Source organism: Oreochromis aureus, linkage group 13, assembly GCF_013358895.1.
Source record: "Oreochromis aureus strain Israel breed Guangdong linkage group 13, ZZ_aureus, whole genome shotgun sequence".
Classification (NCBI taxonomy): domain Eukaryota; kingdom Metazoa; phylum Chordata; class Actinopteri; order Cichliformes; family Cichlidae; genus Oreochromis; species Oreochromis aureus.
The window spans coordinates 12,790,465-12,811,820 of NC_052954.1; the positions used below are offsets into that span (position 1 = coordinate 12,790,465).

At 40.3% G+C, this 21,356-nt stretch overlaps 1 protein-coding gene across 1 annotated transcript in view; it reads left to right on the forward strand.

The window, feature by feature from the left end:
• The window catches only part of macrod2 (mono-ADP ribosylhydrolase 2), a 397,426-nt gene that overhangs the window by 339,866 nt on the left and 36,204 nt on the right, over positions 1-21,356 (forward strand). The window lies entirely within an intron of this gene.

Sequence of the window (21,356 nt, forward strand, 5' to 3'; positions counted from 1 at the left end):
TTACTTGCAGCAGTGTTTGTGCCTGTCGCCCCTTGTTTTTGTGCAGTGTACCATGTAAAACAATAAGGCTGGCGTTAGCGCTTGTAATTACACTCATTCATCGTTGTTTTAATGCGCGACACGGGTAGTTTCAGAAATATTATACGAGGAGAAATGCGGCTGAATTTGATGGGAAGTAAATTAACAGGTCACAACGTGACAAATATGGCAGCGCTCTGATTTATAGTGAATAAAAATAGAAAAGTATAGAAGTGAATGTGTGCCAGTCTAGCACCAGCCACATCCCATAGAACAATTAATTTATTCATAAATATTTCACATACGGCGTTTAGGATCTTGTGTCAGTGTGACAGGGAGTCACGTGCCACAGCAGACTTTCATAGCTGCCTTTGTGCGAGAAGATGAAAAACGTCTCTCCCACATCATCTCCTGCAATACTTTCTTATGCCCTCTGTATATCAGTCACCTCTCCCCCCTTTCAACTCAATCCATATCAATACTTCATCTAAATTGATTTGGATTTTTCTTTAAAGTTGTGAGAGTGTGGCGTGTAAAGCCTGTCGTACAGCATGTCAGTAATACTCTCTGGATTGATCTTTTATTTCATAGTAATTGGGAAAATTGAACGGGGAGATAAGCAAGGCAGTGTTGTTCAGAAGCTTTATCTGTTGTGCAGTATGGCTTCAGTCAGGTCACATGTGGTAAGAGTTAAAGGAGGGGGACCCATGCAGCCTACTGAACACTGACTGAAACGTACAAGTGTTCCTGCAGGGGATGGGGGGCTGAAATTTAGAAATGTGATATGGGGAGGGGGGCTCAGTGGAAGAAAAACAAAGTTATTTAAGCCGCAAGCCTTTCCTTTTATTAAAATAGTATGACGCTCTTATTGAATTAAACATGTTTAAGGTAAGGGCAACAAAAATGACCTGTGTGGATTCAGCTCTTTCTCTGAGATAGTCATCTTTTTTTTCACATTTTCGCTCAAAACATGACCTAACCTGTGTGGGTGTGCATTTGTGACTTTCCCCTTGTCGAAATGTCTTATTTTTTTCCCCCCTCATACAAAAGGCTTTCCGCTGCAGCTTTCCTGTTATTTGTTGGCATTTTTGAAGGTGTTATCAGCGAGCTCTTTCTTCAGCACTCCATTACATTCTCACTCTGTATCTAATAATCTTGTCATTTTCCACCACATTTCCTCTACTAAGCAGTCAATTAGTGATGCAATACTTAGCTGCCTTCAAAATCCTCTGAAAATTGTGTCTAAAAGGTTAATGTAATTTCAAAAGCATAAAGTGGATGGAATAGCCTGGATGTAAGTGTGTCTTACTCATTAGAGTTCATCTCCACGCCCACTATCCCAGCCTGGAATGTGATGGAAAACAGGCATTTAAGCAGTCAAACTACTATGAACTAGATGACATTCACTCTATGCATAATTTATAGAGGAACAGAGATGCGGTAATTTAAAATACATCTATATGTATTTAAGCTGTGATTGTAAAACGCTTGTCGCAATATTTCATCTAACTTCCTCTGACGCGTTCTCGTTTTGTCTGGGTTTACCGTTGTTTCCGCAGAGTCAAAAGCATCTGCAGCCATTGTGTTCTTTGCAGTTTGTGACATTTATCAACATCACATCTGACAATAAAGGCGCGATGTTATGAAGATATATAATTGCAGGGTTATGAAGTAACACACTTGAGAAACCAAGCCTCATATCTGATTTGAAAGTATCTATCAGCGGTGTGATATCCCTGCTATAGCTGTTAGAGTTCTGGGTAAAAGCTTTGGGTCCCTGTAGGCAGCGTGTCTGTATTTGTTATTTTTAAAAATGGCACAGTTGCTCTAACCTGGAGAGACCGTGGATTCAGCTTCCGTGAAGAGAGGCATTTATTCTTTTCTGTTGCAGCACCCTTTTTTTAATGTTGGCAGATTAGGTGTGATGTCAAGATGTCTGTCAGCCTCTGTGTATTCTAGATTTGCAGATGCTTCGTGACCCGTCAAAAAGGACTTGATGCTACCTTCAGAAACCAAATATAAATTGTAATTATTCAGATGCGCCACTTACAGCACTTGTTTAAACGTTTGATCAGATGTTGAATGCACTTTTCAAGAGGTTAATTTTCAAACGGAGGTGAAAAAAACAAAGCTGTATGGTAAAGCTATTTAAATCCATGCTGTACTTCTCTACTTCTCGTCTTGCAAGTCGAGTTCAGTGAACAAAACCACATGAGCTGGCAGCTGCACATACTTACATCAGGTTTCTTCACAATCCACTTCTAAGGACTGTGCTCGCGGCCGTTTCTCAAGACGCTGGTTTGTGATTTGTGGCATGCAGGACGGATCTGAAGGACAACCTTTCAGTTACAGACGGAGAACAGAGGCAGAGCCTGAATCTCCCCTTAATCTTTTGAAGTAACTGGTTTATGTCTGAATGTGACAGGTCACAAAGCCCGGACCCATGCTGATTCACCGGGTCCAGCTCATGTTATCATCAGTACTGATTCCTCACCAATGTGCTCTTTTGTTCTCCTCTCGCAAGCCCATTGGTTCAAGGGTACAACCCATTATCCACTGCTAGCAAGAGAGTAAATATTTTCATCCTCCGGGCTCACGTTCACATTCAAACAGCAGAGATAAAGGCGCAACATCTGCGATAGGTTTATATAGCTTCAGACAAAAACTGAACAACAGAAAATTGTCTTTGGCACATTTTAAATGCATCTTGAACCTTTGACTCATTGTCACCCTTTTTATCCTGCCTCCCTCACTAGAGGATAGCGATAAGATGTCTCATATCCGTTTACTTTTCAACATTATTCATGCTCCTGGAGGTGTTTTGTAGTTTTGTTCCCAATGCAAGCTCAGTGAGCCTGCGCCAAAGGCTTTGGAGCCGCACGAACTGATCCGAAAAACAACCATTTTCTTGTGAATAATGTATTTTTGCTGTTCTTTTATGAATTATACAAAAGGTTAAGTAACACGAAGAGCAGGACATTACAAAAAAAAGAGTCAATTTTGTCAAGTCATTACTTTAGATGTCGCTGCATCACACATGTGAGGTGAGAGTGTCACTAATACCAATTAACCCACTAACCTGGGTTGTTGGGCGGGGCTTGGATGGTGCTGGAGGGATAGGTATCATACAGAGACAGATGTTTTCTGAGGTTCTGTTGAGTTTTTGGTGTGAAAGACCGGCTTTCTAATGAGTTCCCTGATGTGCGAGCAGATGAAAGCGGTTGTCCTGCAGTAGCACGAAGCCAGATTTTAACAGCCACTCGCGGTTTTCTCTAAGTGCCTGGTATATGATAAGGATTTCATCTTATTAGTATTTTCATCAGACTGTAGCGAGCCTATTTTGATCTCGTGCCCAATGCAGCGTCTCGTTGAAGCAGACACACAGGAGTTGCTCTCTCCTCAACAGAGCAATAAAGACCTGTGCAACATCCATGAGGCTGGAGCCATCCCAGATAAATTAGTTACCGAATTAGCTCCTGTAGAATTCACAGTGGATGTGTGATTGATGTGATCCCGGGTCTGACCTCTGCCCCTTTAAGCCCAAGGCTGTTGTGGGGACCGGCGCGGTAGTTATGATGTGTACCTCTCATCAGCCGGCAGCCAATCAGAGGGAGCCCCAGCCTAGCTCACCTCATGCTGAAACAGCATGATGGTGTTTTTATTAGCTTTAAAAGGATTATAATTGTGTGCTAAGTACTCGCCTGTCCGTCACACAGATGGAAGTTGAACCTTAATCCTCGTTCTGGAAGATTTCCTGCAGTTTTAGGTGGAGAGGTTTTCATGCCTGCTTTTTGTCTTTTTGTGAAACTTCAAAATCCTCTTTTCTCTCACAAACCCTCTGGGAGTCTAGTAAATGTCCCCTGGCACCTGGATAGCTGGGCATTCTTATAACACACCATAACCTGGGATGTTTTAATGACACCGTCTAAAGCACATCAACTATCGACTTTCTAAATGTGTTACAGATGTTTGTTTGTTTTTCCTCGACAATGTTGGCAAGCCAATCCTCTAAAGCGCTAAAGCCGAACAACTCTGAAGTGTAAAACATGTGAGACGATTTATTATTCCTGCAAAACATACACAGTCCCACATATGGGCTTTAGCCTTGCGCCGATGGGACATCCACAGCTCTTTCTGCTTAATCTGAGCCGCTCGTATAAACCAGCTAATTAGAATTAGTTTGACTACACTTAAGCTCATGAAAAGCATATCATGGACGTTTATCCAATGTTTAATTGACACCGTAAAGGAATACATATTCATAAACACACACACCGCCTGCTTAAAGCTGCCAAAAACTGAATGTCAGATTTAATTGGGGTGTGCTGAAAGATAGATGTGCCTGCTGATGTAAAATATAGTATATGTATATGTATATATGGTACTTTTGTTCATTCATATTCATGCAGTTGCCACAATTACAAAACGATGCCAATTATAACACACCAAGATGAATTTCAATAGGTTAAAAAATGTAAATTTGGGTTATCACTCTATGTTGTGACAGTTTATACTGCCTCAGTATAAATTTTCTTTCTGCCTCAGTGTTCAGATTATACGGTGAACATCGTGCATAGTACGTGGCATTATCAGTTTTTTCCTTGGGCTTCATAAAAAACCATCTCACCCGTTCATTTCCCAGCTTTGTGTTATTTATTTTGGCTGTTTTACTTGTTCTTCATGAAGCTAATTTTTTGAATCGAGCAGCACAGATGAAGAATAAGACATTGCGATTGTAGTTGAAAGATCAATGAGCAAATAAATTCCTTTCTGAAGTCTGCACTCCTTTTTCATAAAAACCCGGCGTCGTTTTTCAATAGACTCGTGCTACAAAAACAGAAGGGCTTCACTATGTCGTGCTGAATCGTAATTTTAAAAAAAAATCAAAAAACAAAGGGATGTTATCCCCAAAAACCTATTAAAACTCAATCAAATGAAATAAGCAAGGTGCAGAAATGAAAGCGCTGTCAGACTCGGTGGCTTATCTAAGTGAATGCAGGAGAGATATACCTCTCGGGTCTGCATTTCCCTTGAGCTGCTGTGATCTCTTCTCAGCTTCTTTCTCAATATGTCATAGTGATAAAAGAGTGACCGGCTGTGTTTCCGTGTGTGCAGCATGGGCTGCAGGAGAAAAGCTGTCTGCTGACCCCGGCGACCTGCAGAAACCGCAAAGCAGGGAGTGAAGTTTGCCTTTCAGATTCTTACATCTTACCATCTGCCTCGGTTTTTAAATTTACCCAACCCTACCGAGTTCAAATCAACATTTTGGCCGCCAGCCAAAATAAAATGAGGACCCAAACGCCGAGCGCACACTTGAATTAAAGGTTTTTGTTTCAGCGCACAGCGCAAAGGATGCACAAAGGACAGCATGTTACCGCTGCGTGATCGCTATTGTCAACATGCCTCTCTGTATGTTTAGGTCACAAAGACAGTAGGACACTGATGCACTCTGTGTCAGTACCGAGCCACAGCCATATCCCCGCGGAGAGAGACATATCAGAGCACACCACTGTCACTCTGAGCTATAAATATCTGACAAAGGACCATACTGCAATATGTACTTGTTGAAGTTCTGCCGTTTATTTAACCCACTTACATTTTCTAGAAAATTCTATTTTTTAATCCTACAAATTGAATTGTATTGCATCTCCGTCTTGCAAGAATTAACAAAAAGATTGAAGTGGAGATGAACAGATGAGATAGACCAAGCAAAACAAAACCATTCCAGGAGAGAACGGATATCAAACTGCAAGATGCATTTGTGGAAATAATTCTATTTTCCCAGCGCACAAAGATAAAGCGAGCGAGTGCTTCGGAGTGCAGACGTGTCGTAGCCCTCTCATTAGCTTGCCATGGTTCCAGTTAGTATCTTAATTAGATTATTGGAGGAATTATGGGGAACTGGGGGCTCTGTTTGCCTTGGGCGTCTTTACATTTGGTTACAGACTGTTTCCAACTAATTGTTTTGTTTTGTTGCTAAATCTCAGCCGCCTGATTTAATATGACCTCTTCTGTGGTCAACTGCGGCTTCAGAACAATTTTCCTTGTCTTCTGTTTGATTTATTTATACGAATGTGTTGTTTCTGTCTGGGAGGAAGACAGATAGAGAATGTTCTGTTGCAATCAAACCAAAACTTGCAAACACATTTCACAGTACATCAGGAAATTGGCTCGGGGGTTAGAGTAGAGGTGAGATCATTCCAGCCTGCTTTGTTACCTATTCTCTCTTTGTTGTTTTGGATTTCCATCCTTTTTTTTTTTTGAGCTCTTCATCTGTTGCAATCTTCTCAGCTTCAGTTGTCTGAAAACATAAAAGCTTTAGCCGAAAGGTCAGGTTCCTAACTTGCACATGCAGGTTAATAATCCTTTATATTCAGTCAGAGTGGGAAATATAGCCTCAAAATTACATTGTGATGTTTCCAGAGAATTTGTGATATGATAATTAGGATGATATAGCTAAAAAATACAGAAAGATTTGCAGCAAGCAGTTTTTAGTAGTGCAAACAAAATCAAAGGAACATTTGCTTGCCTGGAAAGCAAAAGTACAAAATACCTGCTTAACACTTTAGTTTAAAAGTAACTAAAGTAATAAACAAGACCTAAAGTAACTTCACCTTGTAACTTTTCACATGATAAAACTGAAACTGGGATGTCATATCTTGGGTCGAGCCTTTTAAACTGTTACATCAAGCCCTCCTTTACCACCATAAATCACATCAATCATTTCCATCCACCTTCTGCTCTTACTGTGACGTGGACGCAACTAGCGAGTGCTCCAGCAATGCTAAGTCGTCATCAGAGCCTTGGGTGCTCTGGTTTCCTCCCATAGCCCAAAGACATGCATGGGGTTAAGTTAACTGGTGATTTTAACTACTTGATTTGACCGTAGGTGCAAATGTGAGTAAAGAACTTCTTTGAAATTTGGGATTTCAACAATAAAATAGAAATATTGAGAATGAAGTGGCATCTTAATTCTTGATATTTCAACTTTGTTCTTGAGAGTTGGACTTTTTCTAAAAACCCAGAAAACAAAATAAGAAAAAGATGTTTTTTTGCCCTGATGGTTTCCATTTTACTGAATCTGGGTCTATGAAGATTTGAGATAAATATTAATGCATGTGTAAAGAACACTGAAAGTTCAAAGGACCTGACACAGTTCTGTTGTAATAAGCGATCAGTGTTGGCCTATACTTGCTCAGCCTTGTGTTTCCTATGTCCAAGCACAGACATATCACAGACAGATTAAATTTTCAGTGGCTCCTCAATGCCATTTTCACCTCTCAGTGCAGCCAAGCGATGGGCTTCCTTTCAGAGATCCCTCTAACCAATCATGCCTAAAAAGCTTTCCAAAGTGCTGAGTGGAGGAGCACTTGAGTTTGAGGAAGGGTTATGTTCTCCGAGCAGCAGGTAGAACAGAGTGGTGTGGAGAGCGGTGATAAATATGGTTCTTTTAATACAATAGCTTTGTAGGTCAGTCTGTGGAGAGACGAGGTGCGCTCACTCAGCCAGCTTCCCCTGCAGAGCCTGCGCGGCACACAGACACAGGAGCACGCAACCTTTAAAGAGGGATTTGAAAAGGTCAAAGCACAGGCATGCAGAATCGTAATATAGAAGTACGCTTCCAGAGGTCAAGGGTCAATGTGGGCTTTATTCCTCCATGCTACTCCAACCCTACATATAGCTGTAAGGAGTATGTTAGGGGTTCTTTCTAACAGTATTTTTCAATGATTTTGCACTCCGTGAAACGTAACAGCAACTTTGTAAATTGCTTTAAATTATTTATCTCAAGAGTTTATTTTCCATGTCTGGTGTTGGGTTGACCCATTTCTGAGAATGAGGCAGAGGTAAGAAAATTAGCGTCCGCCCGGACCTGGTTAGAGGTGCGGTTAAGACAGGCTTTCACACCACATTTCTTCACTCCCTCGTAGAGCCTGTCCCTGTTCATCTTTACAGCTCAGATGTTGTTTAAAGTTGCAATTCTCCACGCGTTATGCATTATTTTTCCCTCCTGGTTCATGCACTGGTTGTTATTTTTCGATCTCGAGATTTATATTGGTCCATGTTTTCCTCTTGATAAAGCATGGAGGATTTCCTTAAGACTGAACCAGCTGGGTCTCTGCCACATGACAGAATGCTCTCCCTCTTTACTCCACAGTCCCATGTGATAGCACTGCATGCTTAGTGACTCTTATTCCATTGATCTAATTAGTCCCTAGACACTTCTTTAACGTTCTGTATTTATCAGAAACAGTAATTAGTAGCTCACCTAGACTGGATATATTACTTTGAGGGCTGTGGCTGTCCTTGTTTATTAAAGTATTACCAATAGTGAGGTGGGGGTTGGTGGGTTGGGGGGGCACGTTCTCATCCCCTGGTATTAGCCACTTGGTGAGTCTGCTCGTTCATCATATACCCTTTCTGCAGTATGCTTTCTTCTCCTACTTATCCTTGTTTGTCTTTTTCTAAGTGCACATATAAAGCAATGTTGGATTAGCATAATTAATTACAGCAGCTCACAGAGCCCATGTTACACAGTTGTCGCCAAGTGTCACCCATCTCCTGTGGGTAGTTACTGAAGTATTAGGCTGGAAGACAACTGGCTCTTGCTTTGGTTCTAGTCAAGTTTAAGGAAAATTACAGGAGACAGTGTGGAAAACAGTTTGCTGGGCAATGGGAGGTCATTGATTTTCTAAGCGACAGCTTGACCAAAACGGACACTCTATTGATTAGAGTTTTCCTTGGGATATTTGTAGAAAGCTGGAAGACACTCAGAAAGCTTTAAAGCACAAGTCTGTATATGTGCTGTATGACTGTCCACACAGACTACTACAACATCTTGCACTAATTTGGTTGCTGTAGAGATTCCCCTTCTACTCTACAGCTCTTTTTCTTCTAATAAAAACACCTCTTTTTATTTATACCCCTGAACCTGCCACCTTCAGACGCTGTCTTACAAGCACATTTCTTTCCTCTCCTTCTCTTTTTTGCTTCTATTATTTAGCCATAGCATCACATAGCAGCAGGCTCCATACTGTCTGAACTGAGCGAGGGTCTGTGTGCACAGGTGGCACAGCCTCAGTAAGTAATTATTTACATCTTCTGGCGTGCCATTGCGATCTTACCTAGCCTTATTAAGCTAAACAGTCTTCTGCACAGCAAACAGTGGATGTGCTGCACACATTTGCAGTTGTTGCAGTGAAGGCACTGGGAGTGAAGCAGTCGTCATTGCAAACTGTTATAATATATATATAATACAAATCTTAATAAACATCTCTGCCATTGCATTGTTTACAGGTATAGGCCTGTTCTGGGGTATTTAGGTATATCATTATTTTTCTTCTTCAGTTTTTTAAAAATATGTTTCTTCATCAAAATCTGAAAAGTTTATGGTTGTTTCAAAAGTTAATAATGTTTCATTTCTAAAACAAACTTGACGAAGCTTGGCTTCTCACAGCTGCTGTTCAGCTTTTTAGACAGATTTTATTTGAGATATCTTACTCTAGAATTTCACTGTTTTTGTTTGTTTAAGAAATGTTAGTTTAGAAACTTCATCTGATACAGTGCCTTTGTTTCTCTGAACTATCACATTTGATCCTAGAGCCTCAAACTGACAGGACAAAGGCTGCTGCTCGTGGTAAAATCCAGTTTAACCCCCTGTGAAGTCATCATGTCTCTTAGGCACGACCCTCTAAAGTTACCAATGTAAAAAAAAAAAAAAAAACTTACGCTGAGTGTAACAACACTGTCTGATATCCTTCTGTCTCACCCTAATGTGCATTAGCTTTTTGCTTATTTACCAGTAAACTAGTCATTGGATGCCGCTGCATTTTTTATGTTTTGTTTTGATCTGGCACCAAGTGAAAGGTTGGATTCACATTCAGGAGTTGAGCACAGAGCTTGATTTTTCTCCTCTCCACGCTAATTCGACCCACTTTATCAATTTATTATTATTTTTGAAACTTGTTTTTGTTGTTTTGTGTTTGAAAGGCACAGCCCCGCCTATTTTAGTAACCCTCCATGAACTCTTTGATCAGTCAGGCTTCCAACTTTCTCTGTTGTCTTTTAAACTTTAATTTGCATCCACATTAGTACCTGTTTCTGCATGTACATTATCTGATATGTAAAAGTACAATTTCTAGTATATTTCTAAATGTATTATTATTTTTTTCTTTACCATTTTTGTTGTGAAGCACTTTGTGATATTTATCTTGAAAGTTGCTATATGTAGATAAAATATTACCTACGTACTAACTTTAAAAAAAAATAAACTAAAGATGCAACCAGTAAACACGTCGTCATACGGTGGTGCAAAAAAGGCTCCTTATTTTTCTTGGGTGTGAGTTATAAGTGTGTTTTTGTTCCCTGAAGTGCACAGGATGCAAATACACATAAGAAAACTGACAGTAATATGGATATATTACTGTCTGAGAGAAATCATGCAAATCACTGAGAGTAAAGAGCATTACTGTCTCCTCCTCATGATTGTGCTAGTCTATATGCTAGCCTATATATGATGACAAAGATTACTTTTAAGAGACTTTCCTCACTCTGCATTTTGCAGGAGTGTATTCTAAATTTAAGGTCATGAAGAGTTGAACGCGATGTGCTCTCAGTGTTATCGTGGCTTTTTGAGGTCTTTGGTTTTCTTTTATCTGCAGCTAAGTTGGATTTTAGCTTGACAGGACTCACAGCTGGATGCTTATTACGTTAACGCTCAGCCATAAACGCCAGTAAAATCCCAGCCGGATGCAAACTCATTAATTCTTTCACATGTAAGCTGCAGACACTTACATTCAGAGTAAATACAAACAGGACATAAAGTCAAAAACTAAGAAAAAGCATGCTCAGTGTTTTAGTTATTTGGCTCTCCATCTGCATTTTCAATATATTCAGTCATACGATAGAACTGAGATGTAATCTGCCTTCAGGAATTTATACCAAGACATATTAAATTTCACTGTTAATGCTTAGATAATTTAAAAAAAAATCTCAGATGCTAATGAAATCCAGATATCCAGATGTGCGATGTGCATGTTGAGGCGAGCTGTAAAGGTAACCACTTTGTCATTATATAACAGCACATAGCTGAGCCTTTGAGTGACGAGATCTTCTATTACACAGATGTTTGTCATCAAAAAGAAATATTTCAGTGGGTGACACTTATTTACACAAATCTGCATGGCTTACCTCTGCTTTGGTTGATTAACCCACTATAAACCTCATGAGCCACTTACATCTACAATATCTAATCAGGCTTCCATCTGTAGAGCAAACACCTTCAGGCACCTCCTATCAGTCTCCTGCTGTCAGTTACAACACAGAAAGAAGCAAAACTACAAAACTGTATTTTAATCACTGAGTGTGTTTTGTGCTTTCTGTAACGCTCATTTATCTCACTAACAGATGGATCTCCTATCATTGTTGTACTGTTCAACTAAGCTGTGTTAACTACCTTTTAGCATATTATAGTCTGCAGTCAATATTCTCCTACATTTTTTTTTATTTATTCACGATTTATGCGTCTTGTAATGTTTAACTATAATCTCTATTTTGGTGATTGTCCTAATCTACAAGGCTGTCGCTTTAAATAAACACACTCTCTACCGTTTGCATTAAACGGGACGTTTTAAATCTGCTTAATGCGTCCCCATTTCAGATCTTCATTCCACTTTGTAAGTTATGTCAAACAGCACCTCTGGTCTCAGGCTTGCTTTCATGTTTGATGTCGCCCACACAACCATATGGTATTGCTCTCAGGATTTTTTTCCCTTTTTTGTGTTGCATTTCTTGCCATTACTCACATCCTGTGTTTTCTTCAGCAGTGTGTAAATCTGTCAGATCCTCTCAGTGGCTATCGCGGCATTTTAACGTGAAAACGGCCCCTTTTAACACAATTCTTTTAAATACTCAGGGCCCCTTTTTTTGTAATGAAAATCTCGGTTAACTATGACATCACAGGTTTTTAGAAGTATGATGAGAATATTTAAATTCCGAGTTTGTCTCTAAATGGCAGATAGAAGAAAAATAACAGATTTTGAATTTGACATTAAATAATGAAGTATTGAGGACTACTCAGACTGTCTCGCTGTTAAGAACTGAAAGGGAAAAAAGGGCTTTAATGAATCTTTTCTTTGAGGTTTCAGCCAATTCTAATGCAGCGACTGGATGAAGTAACAAAAGGGAAAAATATTCATATTTCGGCCTGAAATTGTGGCTTATTATAAACGTAACACAGGGGTAATAGCTTCACTTAGAAGAACGTGTGTGCGAAGCAGCGTACTTTTTAATGCCTGTGCCTCCTGACCTTATGGCATTAAGCTCCACAGGAAAAAGGAAAAACAGTGGGTAGCACCTTAGAGAAAATTATTAGCATTCCCGTGTAGCAAGAGATAGGAGAGCCCACACGCTGTCTCACTCATCGTCATGCTCAAGTATTGGCTAGTTATATACGAGTAATGCACAGGATGAGTGTACAGTCTTCTAGTAGTTGTAGCACATCTCTTCCCCTGAAGAAACATGGATATGTTATTTCCTTTTTCTTTTTTTTAAGATAAAATATAGATCACCAGTGTCCTCTGTGCCTCTCCATGGCCTGTTTGTCCTCCATTTACAGTTCATGGCAGCCGGTGTGTAGTTCAGGGAATTCTGCTTTGGGGAGCTGTGATTGGATTTCCATTCATCTGGCAGCTTTTGTATAATACTCGAAGTGGAGAGGACCTGGCTGGATCACACCACATATTTCCTCCAAGGAGAGCCCCTTCAGAACCAGTCAGGCACAGGCAATGCAAACATGCAGCTGAAAAGGAGAAGTCAGACATGCCAAACAATCATTCAGAGACTCGCACTGACTGCTGCAAAATCCTGCGCACTGCAGAGGGATAACATCCAAAATGATTTATCTGGGAAACAGAGAGATTTTTGTTTTCAGCGGTAAACATCATTGGGTTTACATTACACCGCGGTTTTCATAAATTTGCTGCTGCGGGACCCAAAAGTGTTCGCTCTTGTGTGAAACTAGTATCTGACAATAAAGAATAAATAAATAAATAAACCACTGTGTTATGACTTCATCAGCCAGCAAGGTCTTATAGGTTCAGGGTGTCTATACACCACTTTCCCTCACAGGCAGCTGAGTTTACACTTATTGGCCTCCTCCCAGAGGCTGAGCAGTTACTGATGAAAGAGAAACAGGAAATATGAAAATATTAGTGGATTTGACAACCAAGTAAGATAACCTCTGTATGATCCTGGAGAGCTGATGAGTACATACAAATCCTGACGAAGCTCCAGTCCTTCAGCTTCACATTGCCTAATGGTGGTCAATATGGGAATTGAGAGGGCAGCAAAGGTTTTGAAGATCGCTCATCGTGAGGATAAACTCACGTAGAGAAAGAAATCCTAGCACAGAATGAATATTTTAAGAAAGTGGCACCTGGTGAATGGCTTTTGTTTAAACTAGAATGTATCTTTATGGTACAGCATAGATGCTTCTCTAAGGTCCCAGTCACATAGGCCAAGAGACCAATTGGCGACCATCTGGCAACCACTGGTCGTGAGGAAAAACATCTGAATTCCTCAACCGTTAAATGGTTGCAAAGAGATACATGGGGCCACACTGAAAACCTCCTTGTGATCACTTTGTCACAAGAAGATAGCTGTGGTCACCCATAATAAGCACAGAAGATACTGAATTGTCTTCAGACATTCATGTTAAGGCACAACATATTCCCTGTTTATGGTAGTTTTATTATCACTTAGCTAGTACTTAGCGAATGTTCACAGACAAGTTGCTGCTTCCATACTGCACATTGCTGTGGGCAACAGCAGAAATCTGCTAAAGCAATCACGATGAGGTGACCAATTACGGTAACTAATCGCTAACCTGTCAGGGAATGCATGTTTTTCCCTCGTGAGCATGGGTTGTCGTGTGCATGAATCATATGCATTATTTTGCTAGGTTACAATTAGTCTTTCTTTTTCAAACATTTGCCCACCATCATCATCATAAGTCCCGCCTCTTCTTTATTTTGATTGTTGGGGAGAGCAGTGACACTGACCTGCGCAGGGCTTTTCCAAAAGTTAAACTGTTTTGAGCTGAGAGCACATTGGGGGCAGTGGGAAGAAAATGCTGTGCCTTCAATGCTGGGTCATAGGCTCTGTAAGGATAATGGATGATGAACGTTCTCAATTTTAGTTCTTTTTTTTCTACTAGCATTGAGTGTATTTATTGTTACCACTAGAGGCAATGTGGAGCATTTTGGGGTAATTTGTGCCACCTGTGCACACAGTAATTTCCCAGTCTTAGCTCCAATTTTATCAGCAAGTGCAATTGTGGGCATGTGGAATCATGTTTTCATATAACAGATAATGCATATCAACAACTGATGGGCGATAAAAGCTAGCAACGATAGGGTAGGAAAACAGAAAATAAGCAGAGCGTCAGAAAATTCAAGGTTTCGTGAGGTAGGAAATGCATATGTTTCATCCAGTTGTGGAGACAAACTGTATTTTTGTAAAGTAAAGCTGGTATCATCCCTTCACACAATTTAAAGATGTGTAGAAGAAGACAGCAGCATAAATCAGGTAGTAGATATCTATTTAATCTATCTAGTAGTAACATCTCTTAATGAAACCATGCCTTTTTCAATAAACTGTCTTTGGACTTTTTATAGAATATGTGTTTTTGCTCTACAGACAGCCATTAGTTGCAATATTGAAAGATGTTACAATAGTTACGCTCAAGAAGCCAAAATAAAGAAGTTAACCGCATTACCTTGACTCAAAACTCAAAATATTGTATTTCCTTTTTAGCTAAATAAAAAGGTCTGACTTTATGCATTCGTGCGGGTTTGAAGAAGTTATCACGGTACACCTTCTGCCTTAACACAGACACACACACACCTCATCAGTATAGGTTGTTATAGGCCAGCGGCAGTCCAGAGGTCAGATCATTACCGATGCAGTCATGGATCATAGATACACCTCTTATATTCGTCCTTCCTTTATCATTCCCCCGTGACCTCATCTGCTGTTGCACTTCTCATCTTTAGGATTAGAAAATGACCCAATCTTTCTCCTTCACACTTATCCTATTCCCTATAGAATCAACACAGGTATTCCATCATTATAATTATTTGACCATTCATATTAACTGGCAAATTTGTCAGCGGTGGCTATTGCACCATTAGTCACATTCTTCTTCATTTTGCAGAAGTAAAGCAGCCACTTCAGAATATTTCAGCTGTTGTGTTGGATGTTCTTAACATACTGAGGAGTCCATAAAGAAGTAAAATGCACCGGGTGAACTGTGACTTTTCCCTGACGAAGTCATGTCTGTCTTTTTTTTTTTTTTTTAAATCAGATAGCAGAGAGCTTGTGCTGCTGGCAGTGGGAGCTGGCAGGAACGGCTCAAAGCCTGTGAAAGTCAAATGCTGTCTCTTTCAGTTTGAGAGAACAATTTTTGAAAATGTGAGCTACAGTAAAATGCACGATGCCTGAAGCATGCTGTACTTCCAATTTTTGTCTACAGTGCCACGCAGCAATGAAGCCTGAATAATACGGTGGGAACTATTTGTTCAGCTCTAATGTGTAAAATATGTGAGGCACATGCAGCATTTGTTGAATTAACATACAAATTGCTGATATATTATCTTATGGAATTTTCCAAATCTAGCAAGGCAGCGTTTTCTTGTCAAAACGTTTTATATTCTGCACTGCGTACAGCCTTAGAAGCGGCGTAGTGATGTTTTACACTGATGAAATAACCAGGCAGCTTACCAGAATGTTATCACTTCTATTTAGTCACACTGTGCTGAGCACTCATGCATAATTGTGTACATAAGCGTCTATCAAAATCGGAGGTCTGTTTTACAATATTAAGCCGACTCCATTGACGATCCCCTTGCCCTTATCGTGATACAGTGGGCATCTAACGCCGACTGGCTTTTGGAAGTAAGAATTTGAGCTCAGCACTTTCTTCCAGGCTTTGGTCGTAACCGTGCCTTCTCAAAGCCCACTGTCAAGCTCGTCCTTTGATGTATGGATGGAGGCATTTTGTTCAAAGGGATAACCTTTTCTGGGCACTTCTTTGAAATGATAATTCACCAGTCTGCTGCAGGTGAAGCTGGAGCTCTCTCGGCAGAGAGGTCAATCAAAGTCAAATGGAGGAGCCACTCGCGGCTTTGCCTGCGTAACCAGTGCCAGCGCCTGGCTTCTACTGTCAGTCCTGCTCCCCGCCTAATCTCTGCTTTAGATAAACGGAGCAGGCATGGGGGATGTCACAGCGACAAGGAGACTTGAAGTAGCAAAACGCGCACCGGCCCGTTGCGCCATCGTGGTCGCGAAAGATCTAGGAATGTTTCGGCGTGGTTGTGTGTTTACATAAGACGATACATAAACGCCATATCCAAGCTGAGTTTTTCCTTCGCTGCAGGCTCCGTGCACCAGTGGTGAGGGGGGACACAGCTGTGTGTAATTACGTCAGTAATAAACCTGGATATGGTCCACCTGCCTCAGAGTGAACCCTCTATCCAATCCGGCGCGTCCGACAACAAAGGAGACGAGTGCTCACTGATTATGGCTTTGATGATGCAGCTAGACGGCAGCGTTTTATGGAGATATTTCTGTCTCACGAATAATTCCCTGAAATTATTCAATCAGTATCAAACAATGACATGTGCTAGTAGCGTATGATAACTGAGGAAAAAGACCCATATGTCACATATGTAACGTCAGAGATGAATAAAACCCAAAGAAAACGAACACAATACAGTATATATTTACAGTGTATGTACGTATGGTATATACAGTAATATGCTCCTCTGCGCTAATGGATTGGTGACCTGCCAAGGTCTACTTCTACCCAGAGTCCATTCACTAACAACCCTGAACATGTTTTGAATAAAGGGAATTAATTATTTCTGCTACAAATACTGTATATCAGTCTCTTGTTGCTGTTGTCCATCTGGATGTAAGCTTTCAGGATTCTACATCTGCCAGCGCGCCTGTAACGAGACGGCATAGGATACACAGACACAGCTCTCCCTTGGGTTCAGGCTCCAGCTGGCGGAGACATGCTAGGGCAACCTGTCCCTATTATTGTTTGTGACAGAACCAAGAAGGAAATGCAAGTAGCAAAAGTGCGTACGTGGAGCCTGCATGTCAGATTCTGCTGGCAGTGCCTCCAATGTAATTATGGGCATGGGTGGCCAGCTATGACAGCTTATCTGTTAGCCAGCCAGTAGGTGTCTGGTGCACCTGGTGAGCTGCATGCCACAATGATGAACCACCGATACACAAATTAAAAATCACGTACAGATTTTCATGAAAACACGAGACGTTCACTAATGGCAATTTCATATCGTCTCATGCTGCTCATGAACACAGCAGCACATGCGTCTGGCACCATGTCACAGAGCTAGCCACTCCCAAATCCTGTTTCTCAGCATTTCATGTGCCACGCTAATGAGTTACAAATGCATGGGGTGAACTCATGGCATTATCATTTTAATTAGTCTCATACATAGACAGTTTGGATAAGACCTGTTTGTTCACAATTATAATAGAGAGTTATAGGTTTTGAGTTGATTAGGCTAGATGAGCAAAGTGTTTTAGAGAGCATTTTAATGAAACAACTGAAAATAGGCATACTTCATTGTAAAAATCACAACAAATTAATACTAATTCATCAGGAATGAAATACTGAACAACCTTTGTCTCCTTTAAAGTTGGGATTTTGTGAGAAATGTAACTAAAAAGAGACCCAACTAGTTTGAAAATACTTTAAACTGGATATTTAATTGAACATAATTCAAATGCATCATATCAAATTCTAAAATATTAAGATATTATTGGAAAGTGTTAATTACTGAGAGAATCTATCAGAAGTAAAGGCAGGGAGAGGCCTCGGCAGTCAGTGAAAGACAACAATGGGAAATAGTGGAGCAGTTCATAGTTTACAGTAATGTTTTCCCACTTGGGGATTTCATCATACACATAATATTTAAAGATTCTGAGAATCTGGTGAAATATCAGCAATCGCATTTGCAAAGTGAAAGGCCAAAAACAGTACTGAATGTCTATGACTGTGTTGAAAACCAGTATGGAGGAAATCAATGCCTTGGCAACGCTAAATCCACAAATCATAATTAAAACTTGGCCATGCAGAGAGAGAGAGGGAGAAAAAAACAAGTTCCCGAAATATCGCCGCCTTCTCTGAGCCCAAGCTTGCTTATTTAAAATGGGCAGAGGTGGAGTCAAAAACTGTCTCATGGTCTGATAAAGAAAAAAAGGAAAATTCTTTTTGGAAATCATACATCCTCCAACTTTGGGCTCAAGATTAGAAGAACCATCCAGTCATCCAACATTTAGTTCACAATTCATAAGCCAGGATTTGTAATGCAACTGGGGGGTGCCTAAGTAAATAGTAAGTAATACTAAGTAAAAAGATCCATAATAAGACATAATAAGTTAAAGGAAGTAAACAACATAATTTCAGTGTTTCAAATATTTTGATTTCTATCATTTAAATCGCTCACTCTCACACTTGGTGATTTTAATCTGTGGAAAGTTTACTAAAATAAGCATTGTGCACCATTTTTAATTAGCCCTGTTTTAAAAGTGTTGTGATTAGGATCTCAACACTTTTAAAACAGGGCTGGAATACATTAAACGATATCTTAAATTTCACTTTAACTGCTTTTAAATTAAAGAAGGGCCTGTTTTGTTTTAATAAAGCATCCACAAGCTTACTCATGCCTAAGCAAAGACAGAAAACACATCATTTCTCTCAATAACCTTTTGGTCTATTGAATTATTAGCTTTTGCTGGCCAGTTACATTTTTGTACCTTATTTTGCAGCATTACTGTTAATATGACCGTCCGCCCTGTGTACAGCCAGGGGACCTGGTCCTTTTGTGCTCACCCTAACAAAAATCCCTCCAATCAGCGATGAGTAATGAGTGGGCAGGTTATCATGCAGTGATCCCAGCTTTCTAATTAGTCTTCCATTAACTTTTCCAACCTTGGTAACCACAGGGTGCACACTTTACACACACACACATGCGCGATTCACATCCTCAAACTGAAATATGGGATCTCCACTCCAAAGTCAAAAATCTAAAATTAAGTATTTAGTAACAGTTTTTTTACTCTGCAGTGTTCATTTAATCCTTACTGTCACCCTGGTTGGCCAGAAATGGCTTTTTTGTAGAACCAATTTTCACCATGTCGTCCTTCCAGAATAACAGCAGTCACATTATGTGTATCATCCCATAAAATGATTTGTGTGTTGTTCCCTGTCCGTGTAAAATAATGATTAAAACATCAGGTGCACAGGAGTCTGACTGTTATTCAGGGAAACTGTTAGATGGATCATTTTCCGATGACTATGCTACCATACCTGTGCACGCAGTTGACACGCTGCCTCTGTTTTTTTAAGGTACAAACTAGTGAAATGTACTTTTTTTAAGAGAAAAAGTCACAGATCAGACCTTCTCTGGCTCTTATGAATTCTTTGCAACACTTTGTTTAGATACAGACTGAATGTCAATGTTCAGCTCCGGCATTTTTGGTTTCATTTGGCATCCTGGTCTAGCTGATGTCTGTCAAAGACCATACAATGTATTTCTGATCTGCAGAATAAAAGACGCTGCCTGAGCCTTGTGCAGAATGTGGACGCGGAGCAACAGAAACTAGACAAAAAGATTGACAGTCGGGGAGAGAGAAACAGAGAGCGTATACATGACATGGATACAGAGATTTTCTGTTTTGTTTTTTTGGCTTTAGCTCATATTCCCTCAGAGCAGTATTTCCCATTTTATCACATCTAATAGGGCATACGCGAAATGTAATCAGCACCCCTGGTATGTGTGTGTCCAAATGCACGCACACACCAGCCTCTTTGTGCGATGCAAAGCATGAATCCATGATTCATCCTGTTTCACAGTGGGCAGTCGGTTTTAGAATGGAGCGTCACAAAAGAGTGATGGAAATTCCTGGGGAGCTGCTGTCCTGTGGCCTTCCAGCACCCAGTGGTATGCACTATCTTGGCGTATTATTGCTTTTTCTGTTTGTCAGCGAGCCCACGACTTCAAAGGAGGCTTAAAGCATTCTTTCATTTTCTGTCAGGGTTGAAGGGTTGAGAAAGTGAGTCTACATTTTATGAACAAAGCCCCCCCAAGACATCTAGCAAAATAAAATGTTACCATCCGAGATGCAGCTCCTAACATTTACTCCAAAGCACAGATCATAAACTATTAATAGATGTATGTCTGTATGAGCACCAGAAGGGTGTCTCTTTGAATTGGATCCTTGTGCTGGGCTAGGTCAGGAATGGGGCTAAAGCTGGTGGGCCCCCTTTGTCCACTGGAACATAAAATCCTGCATGGAGGAGGATGGCGAGCAGATAGCTAGCATTACGGCTGTTGTGTAAAATTGCCATTATTCAGTCAAGCGATTATCTGCTGCCGTGGTGTGTAATGCGTCTCTGTGACCGTGACTGATGCCTGCACATCTAAGACTCTGCTGGAGAAGGGTGAGACTGAAAGAGGTGACCTCTTTCTTCTGAGTTCTGTGAATCGTTTTTAGACACACTGTCAAAGTGTGGAAAACACAGTGCCAGTGGATCTGTCTTAAACCCAAAGCAGCTCTCTTCTTTTAAAAGGTGAAAAATTAAACTTATGTAGAGGTAAAGAAAACAAAAGTTTATCTTTGTGATGCATTTATACAGATTTGTACAGATTGCATGATTATTTGCTAAGTCCTCCAGGCAACCAGACTTCTGTGTAACCTAACATCTATCTATCCTCTCTGTGCTTTAAGGTTGAAACCATTCAGTATTCAGTGTGCTTAAAGTTTCTAAGTGAAAAACATAATGATTATGAATTTAGACTGGGCCAAAAAAACAGCAGAGGAAATAGCAGTCAACTAAAGGTTAATTAATATTTAATATTTGCAACTGTAACTTCTTGCCAAGTGAAGTGTAGGAGTCAGTGAGCTCATTCAGCCATTTATCTGCTGTTTGTTTAGTTCATAAAATAGAAAGGAGCCTTCATAACCCCCCTGTGCTGATTTTTTGTAGACCTTTTTTTCCACAGGCATACAGTAGAATACATTTGTTTACTTTATCTTAGCAGCAAGTAGAAACCCATGGCAATAACAAAAGACAGTAGGCTGTGGCATCATCAGTCAAGTCACTTTATAGCTCTGGCTTGTTTTAGGCTCTTATGCATCACACAGTTTCAGAGGGTCTGATTGGGGCCAAATTTATTAGCATGGCAAGCATAAAGCCAGATGCATAAAGAACTAACTTCAGTGACAAAAACAACAAGGAAACTTGA